Here is a 17,794-nt window from a genome sequence, read left to right as displayed (position 1 = left end):
TATAAATGTTCCTGAAATGCAAAAGAACACAAAACACGGATGATCTGGGAATAAAAGCACAATAATTGCTAAGAACATACGCAATAATATGCAAGCAAATATGTGTAAAACTATGCTCATCAAGCAACACGGGGAGCAACACGGCCGTGGTGAAACCCTACTTGGTGAGATCCACAGTCTCAGCACGGCCCTGACCACGACCGTGCTGAGTTAAATATATAAGAAAAATGAATTTTTCTTAAAGAAAGAGAGGAGGAAGGAGTGACATAGAGCCATAGCGGCTGATTCAGTTTCTGCACAATATTGAGTGCGAGAGAGAGTTGTGGGGAGTAAGAATCCCAAAATCGCAAGGTTCCGAGTGCAAAACAGTAGTGGAGCAATTAAAGAGGCAGTTTGGGAGATTAATCAAAGTGTAGATCTAGATTTGGAGCTGTTCATCCAATTCGAGAGAAAAGGGTGTACATGTTTTATTTTCATTATTCTTTCATTGTAATTGATTTCCTAGATTGTTTTAAACATGAACATGTTTAGCTAGACTGATTTAATCCATTGGGATTTCTTTACTATGTTGGCTTGATATTATATTGTTGGATTGTTTGGGTTAATTTTGTATTCTTGTTTTCAGTATTAATAAGATAATGCATTATTCATGAGACGTTGTGAATTGTGATGTTTAGATTGCTTTATGAGATTGAGAAATCCGTTTGGCAATTGGAATTTTGAATAGCAAGAACTGGTTAATAATCACTTAGAGATAAAGATAATTAACTTGCCGGATTAAGAATTAACATAGCTTAATAGAGGCAGATTAAAGCTTAATGCTAATTTAAGAATCAATCGTTAGGAAGAGATTCCAACTTTAGGTTATTAGGTTTAGGAATTCGGTTATCTTGAGAGAGAAACTGAATTCGGTTAAGAATTCGTCCATGGGTAATTAGACTCACCGATCCTTTATCTTTTGTTTGGTTGCCAACTAGTTTAGATTCCCTTTGGGTTTGTCTTTGTCACGACCCCATCCGTGGGCCCGTGACTGGCACTAGGGAATGGGTAGGCATAAGGCCACCGAATCCTGTAGTAAGCCTGAGACTCATAACTCAAACAAATCTCATCTCAACTTTTACTATTATTAACGCCATAATTTACAGTAACATTAAATTTTATACAATTAAATCGGTCTGCCAGAAGAACTAGGCTAGACCGGAATCTCAGAAAATTTACAACTGATACATCTACTATTAATACTGCGGAGAATCTAAGATTTACCAATTTACATACCAAATCAAATACATTACCCGATGATGAAGGATTCGGGTTACTGAATAAGAGTCGCGGGAAAACTAACAATCACGCATCTGAAAAAAAATAAATTGAGACTATCAGTCTCAAGAGTGAGTTAAAATCAAATAATCTAGAGACTATTGCAGTCTTCACAGAAAATATTAATCATTCGAATCAGTATATCAACCATGCACGTAAATACAACTCATATTATTATCATACCATAATAAATAAATAATATATTTTTACTTTTACGGGACGAGTGGCTCAGTAGAATCCTAACCCCAAATTCTAGTAGCCTTTTGGCTCTCTTACCTCCAGTCTGGTCACTTAAGTATCCAAATAAGCCGACGCCCAGAGAGCAATGCTCGACCAGGGACCTTTACTCCGGCATCTCATTCCAATAGGATGGCCGAGGCGAAGCTCGAAACGGGTCCTTAACTCCAGTCCGGTCACTTAATATTCACTATCCAAATAAGCCGGTGCCCAGAGAGCAATGCTCGACCAGGGACCCTTACTCCGGCATCTCACTCAATCAGCCCAGAGAGCCATGCTCGACCAGGGCAAAACTCATAATAATCTTATTACCGCAATTTACTCAGATCAGCCCAGAGAGCCATGCTCGACCAGGGTGACCTCATAATAATCTTATTACCTGTCCTTGATCATTACCGGTGCGCACCCGGTCCTGATGTAACCCATCAGGTGGCATGTTCTACGAAAGCCACATTCCTAAGTCACAATCATCACATTTAATAAATATCATTGTCTAATGAAATCATCCAACACCTATCGAAGTAAAGATTAAACATTTAGGGTAAAGCAACGTGCAATTCATGAGGGAAACTAAGAACGTTTGTATTATTATAACATTACTAATAATAATATTTATATTATTTTCAATAATTAATAATCAAGTGAAATCATCTATATTGATACTAACAATCATATTAAGTATAAATTCTAAAATAACATATTAAAATCAAACTTAGCAATAGTGCAATGATTAAATGACTTTAACTCACAAAATTGGGCCACCTCCTACCTTTGCTCCGGTGCCTCGGTTGGAGAGAGCCGAACAGACAGATCATCTAATCACGGAAAAATAATTTATCAATTATGTTGAACAATTACAATTGACCCTAGGTCTAGATTCCTAGGACTGACTGTCTAAGAATCCCGATTCGAGAGAATTCTATCGAAAATCCGGCAGAACCTTCCCTACAACACGGACATTACCCCCCGTAAAAATGGGTCCAGGACCTGCCAGAAAAACACTTCAAATAACCAACAATTTAAACAACGGGAGTCGGGTCCCCAAACTTCACTATTTTTCCCGACTCCACCACACAGCACAAAAATACGACTATGGCAGGCAGTCCGACAAACAGTTATTTTTGACTCACAAATATCATCTCATACTCAATATAAACCAGTAGACACACAATTAAACCAAGAATTTCCAAAATTACAGGCCAGAGAAAAATTGCAAGGCTTTCGGTCTGTCTGACAATTGCCAGAGTCCGATCGACGATCCGAACACACCATCGGACTCGAAATGACGCGCTGAAGACGATCCCTGCTTCCAATTTTCTGATCTGACACCCGATCATCCGGAGAGATTTGTGGACGATCTCAGCCGTCGATTAGCAGACGAAGCCCGATCGCCACGAAACCGGTGCCATTGCGAATCTTGAGCTGAGGAGAGTCGGGATATGTCCTCTGATCGTCCATAGCTCGCCGGAGCTCATTAGAAATGCCCAAAAATGCGGTTGCCCTCTACTTTCTCTCTCCACCGGATCTTCCATCTCCAGCCACCACAGGCATCGCCGCTGCTGCCAAAAGAAAGCTCTCTTCGAGGGGAGCCGATCGCCACCAAGATCGGCTGGAAAGGCCGTCGGAAACGGCTGGAACGGCCTTTGAAAGCCGCTGCCTCCTCACGCATACTCTCGCCGATCGCCGCCTGCTGGACCACCGCTGCCATTGTTGCACTCGTCGGTGGCACGTTCTGTGGCGTGGCCTCACGCGCCCCCAGACGGTCGCCCGCCAAGCCAGCCTGCAACTCCTACCTTCTTCTTCTTCTTCCCGTGCCTCACTCTCTCTCCCCGATCCTTCTTTTCTTTTCTTCTTCTCCATATCGACATTAGGCCCCTGAACTTTTCCTTATTACAATTTGATCCCTCAACTTTCTTAATTACTTACAATTTTACCCTACAGAATTTCTAATTAACCCCCAAGCTTTTCTTTAGCCTTTCAATTAGGCCCCTAGCTAATTAATTTGGGCCAAATTAGAATTATTGAAAAATACACAATTACAAAAAATACCTTTACCGACACATTTATTTACAAAAATACCAAACATACAAATTTTTATTAAACCCTCATAATAATAAAATTATACTTTTAATCCTTATTCCAAAATAATCCTCCAATTAAATCCTACACACAATTAAATTAAATAATCAATTTGCTAATTATTTTTCAACTTCAAATTTAATACCACTAACTAATTAAAATACCAATTTTTCTAAAATTCTTTTATAAAAACACCTTTTACAAATTCTTTCATAATTCCCCAAAATATAATTTTATTTATATAAATATGCATTTGGGGGAAAATTTGAATAACCAAAATATAATTATTTTTCAAATAATTTACTTAATTAATTTCTTAAAAATTCAAACTAACAGGATATAGAAAGAATGACTCCTTTATTAGTCTAATATTAAAATTCAAAATTTGCATTTAAATTATTCCAACTAGACCAAGTAAAAATTAAATTAAATTAATTTTAAATAAAAACTCATTATTGAATACATAAAAAATTCCGGATATTACAGTCTTCTTGTCTTGATTATTTCATTTATCAATTACTCCTGCATCTCCCTTAGAACTTAGCTTGTAGTTAATAGTTAGTTTAGAAATTATTCATCATCCATTTTAGGTTAATATAACAAAGAACAAAGAAGTAACTCTGGCTTTCATTTTCCCGAGGAATACGACCTTGATACTCGCCATTAGTGCTAGACTGCATCGATAGGTATACTGCCTTAGATTGTAGCTAACACAATTTAGCACATATCAGTAATCAAGTTAACACAAATTCCATCGAAAATTTAGCAGCATAACGGGTAAAAATTGATTAATAAAAAACTTTAGGATTAACACTATGCCTAAAGCCTTAATTTCCTGTAGAAAACTAATGCCCAATGGCATTCCAGCCCACAATATCAATTACCAAGTAAAGAGAATTAATGCTATGAATTGATCAACATAAAATATCATAAATTAACTTTACTACTTTCTAACCCCACACTTAGCATGTGCATTATTAAAATCACACAAATGCAACAACTAATCTGAGCTAATTATAATCCAAATCAAATTCGAGCAGTGTAAATAAATAAAAAAATTAAACCAATCAAAGCAATAAATATTGAATAAAACACTAACAATTAAAAGGAAGTGATGCAAAGAATATAAGATAATAAAAATTGTATATCAAAATACTTGAGTATATCAAAATGTCCTAAATAAAAAAAATACATAAAGAACTCAAACTTAACCAAATAAAAGGCAAAAGGTGAAGAAACTTACTTGAATTTGCTATGAAAGGTAAGAGAATTTGAGAAAAGAAAGGAGAGCACCTTAGGACTTAGTGAGGGAAACTTGTAAGAGGTTGAAAATGGGCCCTATATATAGTCACGGGGGTCAGCACGGCCTGGACTTAGCCCATGCTGAAGCTTGAAGAGCCTTTCTACGTGCATATTCAGCATAGGTGGGACTCCAACCGTGTTGATCAGCACGACCTGGTGTTGCAGCCCGTGGTGCCTTCAGAAGTCGTGGTTGACAACCATTCCCAAGCTTTTCTACGTGCACATTCAGCATGGGTTGGACTTCGGCCGTGCTGATCAGCAGGCCTGGTGTTGCAACCCATCCCATAGAAATCGTGGTGAACCACTGAAATCCGAGCCTTTCCTTGCCCTTCTTTAGCACGGCCATGACTCGGCCCGTGCTGACCAGCACGGCCTTGACTTCGATCATGCTGAACCTCCGAGTTCGATATCTCGAACCGCCCAACTCCCTGCCTGCATTCAACATACATACACATTCAGGTTATAAGTCAAGTAATAATGTATCAAACAATAAAGCTAATATTCACCAATCACTAAAAATCCAACTTAAGTTATTAAAAAACTTACTTCAAACAATTAAGTTTAGTAATTAAGCAAGCGCTCTAACTACCACCAAACATGCAAACGACTGATAAAAATGTAAAGCTAAATATGGGAATGCCTCCCAAAAGCGCTTCTTTTTGGTTGAGTCTTTTAGCTGGACTACTCTTGTTGGAAAAGCACCATGTTCACTCGCTCCTCAACTTTTAACGAGTTCTCATGATAGTGCTTCAGCCTATGCTCATTAGCCTTGAAGTATCCCTTCTCCGAATGATGCAGCTCCACCGTGCCATATGGAAAGACTTGCTTGACTACGAACGGTCTTAACCATCGGCTCTTTAGCTTACCTGGAAACAACCGAAGATGTGAGTTATATAAGAGAACCCTGTCTCCAACTTTGAACTCTCTCGAGCCTTTCAGTCGTTGATCGTGCCACTTCTTCGTTCTAGCTTTGTAAATTAAGGAGTTGTCATAAGTTTGCTGACGCCACTACTCTAACTCATCCAGCTGCCATTGTCTTTCTTTACCTACAGAATCAACACTAAAATTGCATGATTTGAAAGCCCAAAGGGTCCTGTGTTCCAATTCAACAGGTAAATGACACGTTTTACCATAAACTAACCTATATGGTGTAAAAATAATAGAAGTCCTATAGGCTGTTCTAAAAGCCCACAATGCATCATCTAACTTGGCAACCCAATCCTTCCTACTAGTCCCACCGGTTCTCTCTAGAATGCATTTTAAACCGCTATTAGTTACCTCAACTTGCCCACTAGTTTATGGGTGATAGGGTGTAGAGAACTGTTGTGTGACCCTATAGCATTTAAGTACTTCCCCTAGTTGGGTATTACAAAAATGGGTCCCGTTGTCACTAATCAATGCTTTAGGTGTACCAAACCTAGTAAATAATTTCTTGAGGAACCTAGCAACTACCCTGGCATCATCATTGGGAAAAGCTTGCGCCTCTGGCCACTTAGAAAAGTACTCAAAGCTATAAGTATGTACTTATTTCCATAAGAAGAAGGAAAGGGTCCCATGAAGTCGGTGCCCCAAACATAAAAGATCTCAACAACTTGTATACTAATAATACGGAACCTCCAAGAATAAGCTTGAGAATCCCTTTGATTATTATGACCTCCACAACATTAACTTGAAAACCCCAATAACAATTCAATCTCAACCGCTAAGAAGGCTAGAATTCAGATTACTTAGAAAGATAATCAAAGATCTAGAATAAAGAAAACTTATTTTCTAAATTCCAGATTTGAAACACTCCACAAGAAGGTGATCAGCCTACTTGAATGTTCCTTTAGCATGTATTCAACTCAAGAACACAAAGACAAAAGCAAACAACCCTTTGGTTATAATTTATCCAAAATCCCCAATGAAATTCGTTCTTGGCCTTTATATAGTCTTTACAAGACCTAAAAATTTCATACCCTAAAATGAACAAACTCAACTTATGGGCTTTAACATAAACAAGTTTGGACAGCCCATTATCAAAGAAATAAAACTAATGGGCCTCTAAATTGACATGTTTAAATAGCCCATTATGATAAAAATACAAACATTAACTCCACTTAATTAAGAAGGCTAAAAACTAAAAACAAACTTAAGTAGGCCTATTTTGAAGTTGAACTTGAATTAAGTTGTAAATAACTTTATTTGATCTTATCTCCAAGCCTCGAATTCCTTGCAGCCCATTACAAGCCAAATTCACCAAATCTTGTAGATGACTAATTAATGCTTGTTGAATCTTCTTGGCTCGCGATATTATTATAGGTCCTTGAGGCAGAATAATTGGATTGACAATCTCCTCAATTTTATCCTTGCTTCCTTGGTCATGGTCATCCTCTTGGTGTGTAGGTTGTTCCATAACATTTTCCCTCTCGTTAAAAGGATTCGTCCTCGAATCAAAAGCATCACCTACATCAAAAGGACTCAAAGTAGCCACATTAAATGAAGCACTTACATTGTACTCACCTGGCAAATCCACTTTGTATGCGTTGTCTTTAATCCTTTCAAGTATTTGAAAAGGACCATCCCCCCTTGGGTTCAACTTGGATTTCCTTTGGTGTGGGAACCTTTCTTTGCGAAAATGTACCCAAACCCAATCGCCGGGTTGAAAAATAATTGGCTTCCTTCCTTTATTCACACGTGAAGCTACTTTAGCATTTTGCTTTTCAATCCTTTCCTTAACCTGCTCATGTAACTTCTTTGCCAAATCTGGCTTTGAATTACCATCAATACTCACAAATTTGTTAGGTGGCAATGGTAATAAATCAATAGGAGTAAGTGGATTAAAACCATAAACAATTTCAAATGGAGAACAATTAGTAGTGCTATGAACAGCCCTATTGTAAGCAAACTCCATAAAAGGTAAACAATCCTCCCACATCCTAATATTCTTTTCTATAATTGCCCTAAGCAAAGTAATCAAAGTTTGATCAACTACTTCAGTTTGGCCATCAGTTTGAGGATGGCAAGTAGTTGAGAATAACAACTTAGTTCCTAACTTTCCCCATAAAATACACCAAAAATGACTAAAAAATTCAACATCTCTATCACTAACAATGCTCTTAGGTATGCCATGCAAACGCACAACTTCTTTGAAGAACAAATTAGCAATCAATTTAGCATCATCAGTTTTATGACATGGTGTAAAATGAGCCATCTTACTAAATCTATCAACTACAACAAAGATACTATCATGACCCTTCCTAGTTTTAGGCAATCCAAGCATAAAATCCATAGATAAATCAGTCCAAGGTTCAATAGGAATAGGTAATGTTGTATGTAAACCATGCGATTTCAACCTAGACTTAGCTTCTCTACATGTTATACAATGCTCACAAATATTATGCACATCATGTTTCATACCAGGATAAAAGAAATGTTCTATCAGCATATCATAGGTTTTATTTACCCCAAAATGAGCCATCAAGCCTCCTCCATGTGCTTCCTTAATTAACAATTCTCTCATAGAACACTTAGGAATACACAATCTATTTTTCTTAAACAAGAAACCATCAAACAAGTAAAAATCATTTGAAACAGCCCCATTACCACAAGACACATATATATCACCAAAATCATCATCATTAAGATATAACTCCTTAATATGCTCAAAACCCAACAATTTGGCACTAAGAGAATTAATTAAAGTATACCTTCTTGACAATGCATCAGCAACCACATTCTCTTTACCTTGCTTAAAGCTAATCACATATGGAAATGTTTCTATGAATTCCACCCATTTGGCATGCCTACGATTCAGCTTATCTTGACCCTTCAAATGCTTTAAACTTTCATGGTCAGTATGTATCTCAAACTCTTTAGGCCACAAATAATGTTGCCATGTATGCAAAGCTCGAACCAAAGCATACAACTCCTTATCATATGTTGAATACTTCAAGGCTACCCCACTTAACTTTTCACTAAAATACATTAGTGGTCTTTGATCCTACATCAAAACAGCTCCAATTCCTATGCCACTAGCATCACATTCAATTTCAAAAGTTTTATTAAAGTTAGGCAAAGCAAGCAAAGGTACAGTACACAATTTATCCTTAAGTTCATTAAATGCTCTTGTGCATCACCCCAAACAAATCCAACATTTTTCTTAACTAACTCATTCAAAGGTGCAGCTATGGTGCTGAAATCTCTAATGAACCTCCTATAGAAACCAGCAAGCCCATGAAAGCTCCTCACCTCACTAGCATTCTTAGGTCTCGGCCAATCTTTAATAGCCCTCACTTTTTCCTCATCAACCTCAATACCTTGACTAGACACCACAAAGGAAAGAAAGTTAACCTTATCCATGCAAAATCTACATTTCTTAAGGTTAGCATACAATTCTTCACGCCTAAGAATGTCTAATACAACATGTACATGAATAACATGATCAACCAAGCACTTGGAGTAAATCAGAATATCATCAAAATAAACAACAACAAATTTGCCCAAGTACTCACGCAAAACATGGTTCATCAATCTCATGAATGTGCTTGGTGCATTAGTAAGACCAAATGGCATAACAAGCCACTTATACAACCCATATTTAGTCTTAAATATTGATGTGCATAAAATACACACATCTAAATGGGATTTTTAAGATTGATTTTATGGACATTTAGATGTGAATTGGTCCCAACACTCACCCTATGCGTCTGTTTGTGTGCATTAGGTTTAAAAGAAGTCAAAGAATGATAAAGGGAAGAATTGGAGCATAATTGGACGTCAAAGCTGCCGAAACAAGCTAAGTACGAGCATGAGGAAGCTGAACATGGCCGTGTTGGTTTCAACACTGGCCATGTTCCCAACACGACCGTTTTGGGTGCATTAGACATCAAAGAAGAAGAGGCGTTAGGGAGCACGACCACAGAGAGTAACACGGCCAGGAACACCAAACCGTGTTCCAAACACGACCAGGAACACGGCGACAGGACGAATTAATTAAAAGAAAAAGCAAGAGGAAAGAAAAAAGGAGCGGGGGAGAACGTCCCAAACCCTAATTTTTCTCTCCCTAAGGGTTTTCTAAGCTGAAACTAAGGGAAAAGGAGACTTGGATCAAGGTTTCAATCGGATTCCCTTCAAAGATTGAAGATTGGGCGAGGTTCGTTGATTGGTTTTCAAATCAAGCAAGAGGAATTGGGGCTGTTTACTCTCATCCAAGGGTGTAATCGGGTTTTCTCTACCTTTACTCATTGTTGTAATTGAATTCTTATGGATTTTGATAATGAACATGATTAGCTAGATTGATTAAATCCATTGGGATTTCTTTACTATGTTGGCTTAGTATTATATTGTTGGATTTTTTGGGTTAGTTTTGTATTCTTCTTGCTTTCAATATTAATAAGATAATGCATTATTCATGAGATGTTGTGAATTGTGTGTTTAGATTGCTTTATGTGATTGAGAAGTCCATTTGGCAATTGGAATTTTGAATAGCAAGAACTGGTTAATAATCGCTTAGAGATAAGGATAATTAACTAGCCGAATTAAGAATTAACAAAGCTTAATAGAGGCGGATTAAAGCTTAATGCTAATTTAAGAATCAATCGTTAGGAAGAGATTCCAACTTTAGGTTATTAGGTTTAGGAATTCGGTTATCTCGAGAGAGAGAAACTGAATTCGGTTAAGAATGCGTCCACGGGTAGCATAATTAGACTCACCGATCCTTTATCTTTTGTTTGGTTGCCAACTAGTTTAGGTTCCCTTTGGGTTCGCTTTCTTGTCTTGGTTATTTTAGTTATCAATTACTCCTACATCTCCCTTAGAACTTAGCTTGTAGCTATTAGTTAGTTTAGAAAGTATTCATCACTCATTTTAGGTTAATATAACAAAGAACAAAGGAGTAACTCTGGGCTTTCACTTTCCCGAGGAATACGACCTTGATACTCGCCATTAGTGCTAGACTGCATCGATAGGTACACTGCCTTAGATTGTAGCTAACACAAGTAGCACACATCAAGTTTTTGTTGATGTGCGTAGAATACACACATCTAAATGGAGTTTTTAAGGCTGATTTTATGTACATTTGGATGTGAATTGGTCCCAACACTCACCCTATGCGCTTGTTTGTGTGCTTTAGGTCCAAAAGAAGTCAAAGAGTGGAAAAAGAAAGAATTGGAGCAGAATTGGACGTCAAAGTTATCGAAACAAGTCGAGTTTGCACATCCCTAATCTAAACAGGGCCGTGTTGGTTTCAACACTGGCTGTGTTCCCAACACGGGCACCAAAACGAGCCATGTTGGGTGCATTAGACATCAAAGAAAAAGAGGCGTTAGGGAGCACGACCACAGAGAGTAACACGGGCATCAATACCAGCCCGTGTTGGGAACACGGGCATCAACACAGCCATGTTTACGGCGATAGGGGGAATTAATTAAAAGAAAGAAAAGAGGAAAGAAAAAAGGAGGGACGGGGGAAGAACGTCCCAAACCCTAATTTTTCTCTCTCTAAGGGTTTTCTGAGCTGGAACTAAGGGAAAAGGAGATTTAGATCAAGGTCTCAATCAGATTCCCTTCAAAGATTGAAGATTGGGCGAGGTTCGTTGATTGGTTTTCAAATCCAGCAAGAGGAATAAGAATCGATTCAATTCGAGCAAGAGGAATTGGGGCTGTTTACTCTCATCCAAGGGTGTAATCAGGTTTTCTTTACCTTTACTCATTGTTGTAATTGAATTCTTGTGGATTTTGATAATAAACATGATTAGCTAGATTGATTAAATCCATTAGGATTTCTTTACTATGTTGGCTTAGTATTATATTGTTGGATTGTTTGGGTTAGTTTTGTATTCTCTTTGCTTTCAGTATTAATAAGATAATGCATTATTCATGAGACGTTGTGAATTGTGTGTTTAGATTGCTTTGTGTGATTGAGAAGTCCATTTGGCAATTGGAATTTTGAATAGCAAGAACTGGTTAATAATCACATAGAGATAAGGATAATTAACTAGCCGGATTAAGAATTAACAAAGCTTAATAGAGGCGGATTAAAGCTTAATGCTAATTTAAGAATCAATCGTTAGGAAGAGATTCCAACTTTAGGTTATTAGGTTTAGGAATTCGGTTATCTCGAGAGAGAAACCGAATTCAGTTAAGAATTCGTCTACGGGTAGCATAATTGGATTCATCAATCCTTTATCTTTTGTTTGATTGCCAACTAGTTTAGGTTCCCTTTGGGTTTGCTTTCTTGTCTTGGTTATTTCATTTATCAATTACTCTTGCATCTCTCTTAGAACTTAGCTTGTAGCTATTAGTTAGTTTAGAAATTATTTATCATTCATTTTAGGTTAATATAACAAAGAACAAAGGAGTAACTCTGGGCTTTCACTTTCCCGAGGAATACGACCTTGATACTCGCATTAGTGCTAGACTGCATCGATAGGTACACTGCCTTAGATTATAGCTAACACATACAGCCGCCATCAAGTTTTTGGCGCCGTTGCCGGGGAATGTTTGAAAACTAGACTGAAATTTGCTATTTGTTAATTTAGCCATTTTTTTATTTCTTTTATTTATATTTATTTCTGTTTTGTTTGTACATATTTATTTAGTTAAGTTTATGATTCAGATAGTGGATGATAAGGAGGTTCAATGCTAAATTCAAACTCTTTGTATGACACGTTAGAAAATGGGATCAAGAACCAAGAGAGTGCTAAAAATTGGGATACCCGTGCATCTTTAGAAGATCGATTGGAATCGTTTTGTAGGGCTACCGATAAACTCTCCACTCCTATCCTTTCATCTCAAGTTTTTTTTGAATTTTGTTGTGGTTTACATTTGAGTAATGATTGTCCATTATATAGTGATGTTGCTCATTGTTCTTATAACTATGAACATGTGAATTATACGGGAAGTTGGCCAAATGACTCGTATGGAAGAACCTATAATCAAGATTTAAGCATTCATTCACCCTTTGGATGGAGCTTAGATGGCCAAGAACCACCAGAATTTCAGCAGCCTAATCTTGCACCATCAACTCAAGGCGAAGAGTTAGTATCAGAAGAGCGGATGATGAGGTTTATTGCAAGTCTTGAGGATAGATTCCAACAAACAGAGAGGATACTTGAAGATCAACAAGCCTCGATTAAGAACATAGAGCATCAAGTAGGCTTAATCTTCAAGTTACTAGCTGAAGAGCAATTGGGAACTCCATCAAATGCTATTGAATCCGAAGAACACTTGAGCGCCGTCACTTTGCATTCAGGTGAGAATTTTTCTGGGTTATCTATTATCTTTGATGATGATGCTTTTGTGCAGGACGACTCTTTGAACATGGAGATAGAACTAGAAAAGGAAGAGGCAAACATGATCCCTCTGAAAGACTACCAACAGGGAGCGTCTGATTGATGATCTTTGAGTTGCGAGTTAGAGGAATTTTTGGTGGATTTTCCACAAGTCCCTTCGATGATGGAAGATGAGCATAAGTTATCCAATGAAGAAGTCTTGGAGGAGCTCGAGTTTCTTCTAGCAAGTGAACCAATCCAAGGACTAGAGAAAACCATTGACGTTCCTGAAGAAATTGCCCAACCGTCGATCCTTCCAATTGGTGAAACTTCAGCTTTCAAATTGGAAGAGCCCCTAGAGCATCATGACTATGTGCAATTATACGAGGAGCGAGTCTTGCCCATCATACTGGCAGCTTGCTTGACAGTTGGGAAGAGGAAATTGACGATTATCCCTCTAAGCGGATACTTGAAGCCATTTGCTTAGAAGAAGGATGGATGGTCGTCGATCACGCCCGTTTGCTTTTCACCATGAGTACAGCTAAGAAGACTCATCACATAAAAAAGAAGTGCTTTTGGGAGGCACCCCAATTTTTATCTTTAATCTCTAATATTTTAACCTTTTGTTTTGAAACATTTTATTAGTTTTAGTTTTCATATTTTATTTAATTTTTGTTTCAGTTTCGATTTTAATTCTTTATTTTATTATTTGCAGCCACTCCTCCACCACAGACCAGCCAGCGCCATGATATTCTTGATGATGCACCTCTTTTCACTCCGGAGCCATAGTCAGGGCAGTATTAGTTCTTTTTCCTTTTGCATTTCTTATATTTTGTACACTGAGGATAGTGTGTCCTTCAAGTGTGGGGTGGTGATATTTATATACACTTGTTTTCGTGTTTTTATTGTTTTGTATATGAAATTCAAATCCTTTTCTAGTGTATATATCGCATTTCATTTATTCCATCTCAGTAATTTGTTTATTCTTTATGCAATTTTTTGTAATATTTTAAAATTTTTTCACTTTGTTTCGATGCTTGATGAGCATAGTTTTACACATATTTGCTTGCATATTATTGCGTATGTTCTTAGCAATTATTGTGCTTTTATTCCCAAATCACCCGTGTTTTATGTTCTTTTGCATTTCAGGAACATTTATAGGACCATCATCGTTGTTTAAGCAATTATAGATCAATACGTGCGGAAACGGACGAGAATTCATCAAGATCGGACAAGAGCCCGCAATGCATACATTGAGCACGGCCTGGACTCTGGCCGTGCTCAACCATTGGCTTTGATTCTTGAAATTGGCACTTTGGGCACGGTTTCCGTAGCCACCACGGCCTTCAGCACGGCCCGTGGTGGCCAACACGGGTAGAAACACGGCCCGTGGTGGCCAACACGGGGAGGAACACGGCCGTGGTGAAACCCTACTTGGTGAGATCCACAGTTTCAGCACGGCCTGGACTTCGGCCGTGCTGACCAGCACGGCCTTGAACACGGCCGTGCTGAGTTAAATATATAAGAAAAAATGAGTTTTTCTTAAGTGAGAGAGAGAGGAAAAAGAGTGACATTGAGCCCTAGTGGCTAGTTCGGTTTCTGCACAATACTGAGTGCGAGAGAGAGTTGCAGTGAGTAAGAATCCCGGAATCGTAAGATTCCGAGTGCAAAACAGTAGTGGAGCAATTCAAGAGGCAGTTTGGGAGATTAATCAAAGTGTAGATCCAGATTTGGAGCTGTTCATCCAATTCGAGAGAAAAGGGTGTACATGTTTTATTTTCATTATTCTTTCATTGTAATTGATTTCCTAGATTGTTTTAAACATGAACATGTTTAGCTAGACTGATTTAATCCATTGGGATTTCTTTACTATGTTGGCTTGATATTATATTGTTGGATTGTTTGAGTTGGTTTTGTATTCTTCTTGTTTTCAGTATTAATAAGATTATGCATTATTCATGAGACGTTGTGAATTGTGATGTTTAGATTGCTTTATGAGATTGAGAAATCCGTTTGGCAATTGGAACTTTGAATAACAAGAACTGGTTAATAATCGCTTAGAGATAAGGATAATTAACTAGTCGGATTAAGAATTAACAAAGCTTAATAGAGGCGGATTAAAGCTTAATGCTAATTTAAGAATCAATCGTTAGGAAGAGATTCCAACTTTAGGTTATTAGGTTTAGGAATTCGGTTATCTCGAGAGAGAAACCGAATTGATTAAGAATAAATCCACGGGTAGCATAATTAGACTCACTGATCCTTAATCTTTTGTTCGGATGCTAACTAGTTTAGATTCCCTTTGGGTTTGTCTTCTTGTCTTGATTATTTCACTTATCAATTACTCCTGCATCTCCCTTAGAACTTAGCTCGTAGTTAATAGTTAGTTTAGAATTTATTCATCATCCATTTTAGGTTAATATAACAAAGAACAAAGGAGTAACTCTGGGCTTTCGCTTTCCCGAAGAATACGACCTTGATACTCGCCATTAGTGCTAGACTGCATCGATAGGTACACTGCCTTAGATTGTAGCTAACACAAGTAGCACACATCAAGTTTTTGGCGCCGTTGCCGGGGAATTGTTTGAAAACTAGAGTGAAATTTGCTATTTGTTAATTTAGTCATTTTTTTTTCTTTCTTATTATTTTATGATTTTTACGATTTTTATTTTTTATTTGTTTATTTATTTTATTTTATTTGTACATATTTATTTAGCTTAAGTTTATGATTCAGATAGTGAATGATAAGGAGGTTCAATGCTAAACTCAAACTCTTTGTGTGACGCATTGGAAAATGGGATTAGGAACCAAGAGAGTGCTAAAAATTGGGATGCCCGTGCATCTTTAGATGCTCGAGTGGAATCGTTTTGCAGGGCTACCGATTAACTCTCTTCTCCTATCCTTTTATCTCAAGTCTTTTGTGAATTTTGTTGTGGTTTACATGTGTGTAATGATTGTCCATTGTATAGTGATGTTGCTCATTGTTCTTATAACTGTGAACAGGTGAATTATACGGGAAGTTGGCCAAGTGACTCGTATGGAAGCACCTATAATCAAGAGTGGAGTACTCATTCACCCTATGGATGGAGCTTAGATGGCCCAGAACCACCAGAATCTCAGCAACCACATCAGCAGCCTACTCTTGCACCTTCAACTCAAGATGAAGAGTTAGTGTCGGAGGAGCTGATGATGAGGTTCATTACAAGTCTTGATGATAGATTCCAACAAACAGAGAGGATACTTGAAGATCAACAAGCCTCGATTAATAACATAGAGCATCAAGTAGGCTTAATCTTCAAGTTACTAGCTGAAGAGCAATCGAGAACTCTATCAAATGCTACTGAATCCGAGGAACATTTGAGCGCCGTCACTTTGCGTTCAGGTGAGAATTTTTCTGGTTTATCTATTATGTTTGACGATGATGCTTATGTGCAGGACGATTTCTTGAACATGGAGATGGAACCAGAAAAGGAAGAGGCAAACATAATCCCTCTGAAAGACTACCAACTGGAATGTACAGTTGATGATGCTGAGTTGCAGTTAGAGGAATTTTTGGTGGATTTTCCACAAGTCCGTTCGATGATGGAAGATGAGCATGAGTTATCCAATGAAGAAGTCTTGGAGGAGCTCGAGTTTCTTCTAGCAAGTGAACCAAGACAAGGACTAGAGGAAACCATTGACGTTCCTGAAGAAATTGCCCAACCGTCAATCCTTCCAATTGGTGAAACTTCAGCTTTCAAATTGGAAGAGCCCCTAGAGCATCATGACTACATGCAATTATACGAGGAGCGAGTCTTGCCCATCATACTGGCAGCTTGCTTGATAGTCGGGAAGAGGACATTGACGATTATCCCTCTAAGCGGATACTTGAAGCCATTTGCTTGGAAGAAGGATGGATGGTCGTCGATCACGCCCATTTGCCTTTCACCATGAGTCCAGCTAAGAAGACTCATCACATCAAAAAGAAGCGCTTTTGGGAGGCACCCCAATTTTTATCTTTAATTTCTAATTTTTTTTTAACCTTTTTGTTTTGAAACATTTTATTAGTTTTAGTTTTCATATTTTCAGTTTTGATTTTATTTCTTTATTTTATTATTTTCAGATTCTACCGAGGAGGCACTTGAATTTCCACAACATCGGCCCTCGATGGATGATCAGGCGATCCCCTAGATCTTTTTATTTTTCTGTATTTATTTACTTTATTTTTCATACATGTCATGCACTTGGATTGTATTGCTTTTGTTCTCTTAGTTGAGCATTCCATGCGGGGTATCCATAACATTTTACACTGAGGACAGTGTGTTCTTTAAGTGTGGGGTGCTTATGGGTAAACCCTAATCTCTCATATGGATTTTTAATTGCTATGGCTAGGTGTTGTGTATTTTTAGGAGATGTTAGGACATTGTGTTTTTATGCACTTGAGTATGCTAATTTTGAGCTGATTGATGACTTGATTTATAGAATTGTAGTTACTTTTCTTTGTTGTTCATTGTCCTTGGAAAACAATTTATGGTGTTTTACACATCAACCCTGCCGGGTTAAACCGGTGTTATTTAATTGTTTTTCGAATTGTCGAATTTTAACTTAGAACGTTGATAATATCATATG

This window comes from Ricinus communis, chromosome 8 (assembly GCF_019578655.1).
Source record: "Ricinus communis isolate WT05 ecotype wild-type chromosome 8, ASM1957865v1, whole genome shotgun sequence".
NCBI lineage: Eukaryota > Viridiplantae > Streptophyta > Magnoliopsida > Malpighiales > Euphorbiaceae > Ricinus > Ricinus communis.
The sequence above is the reverse complement of the archived record's forward strand: the minus strand, read 5'-3'. Positions refer to the sequence as shown.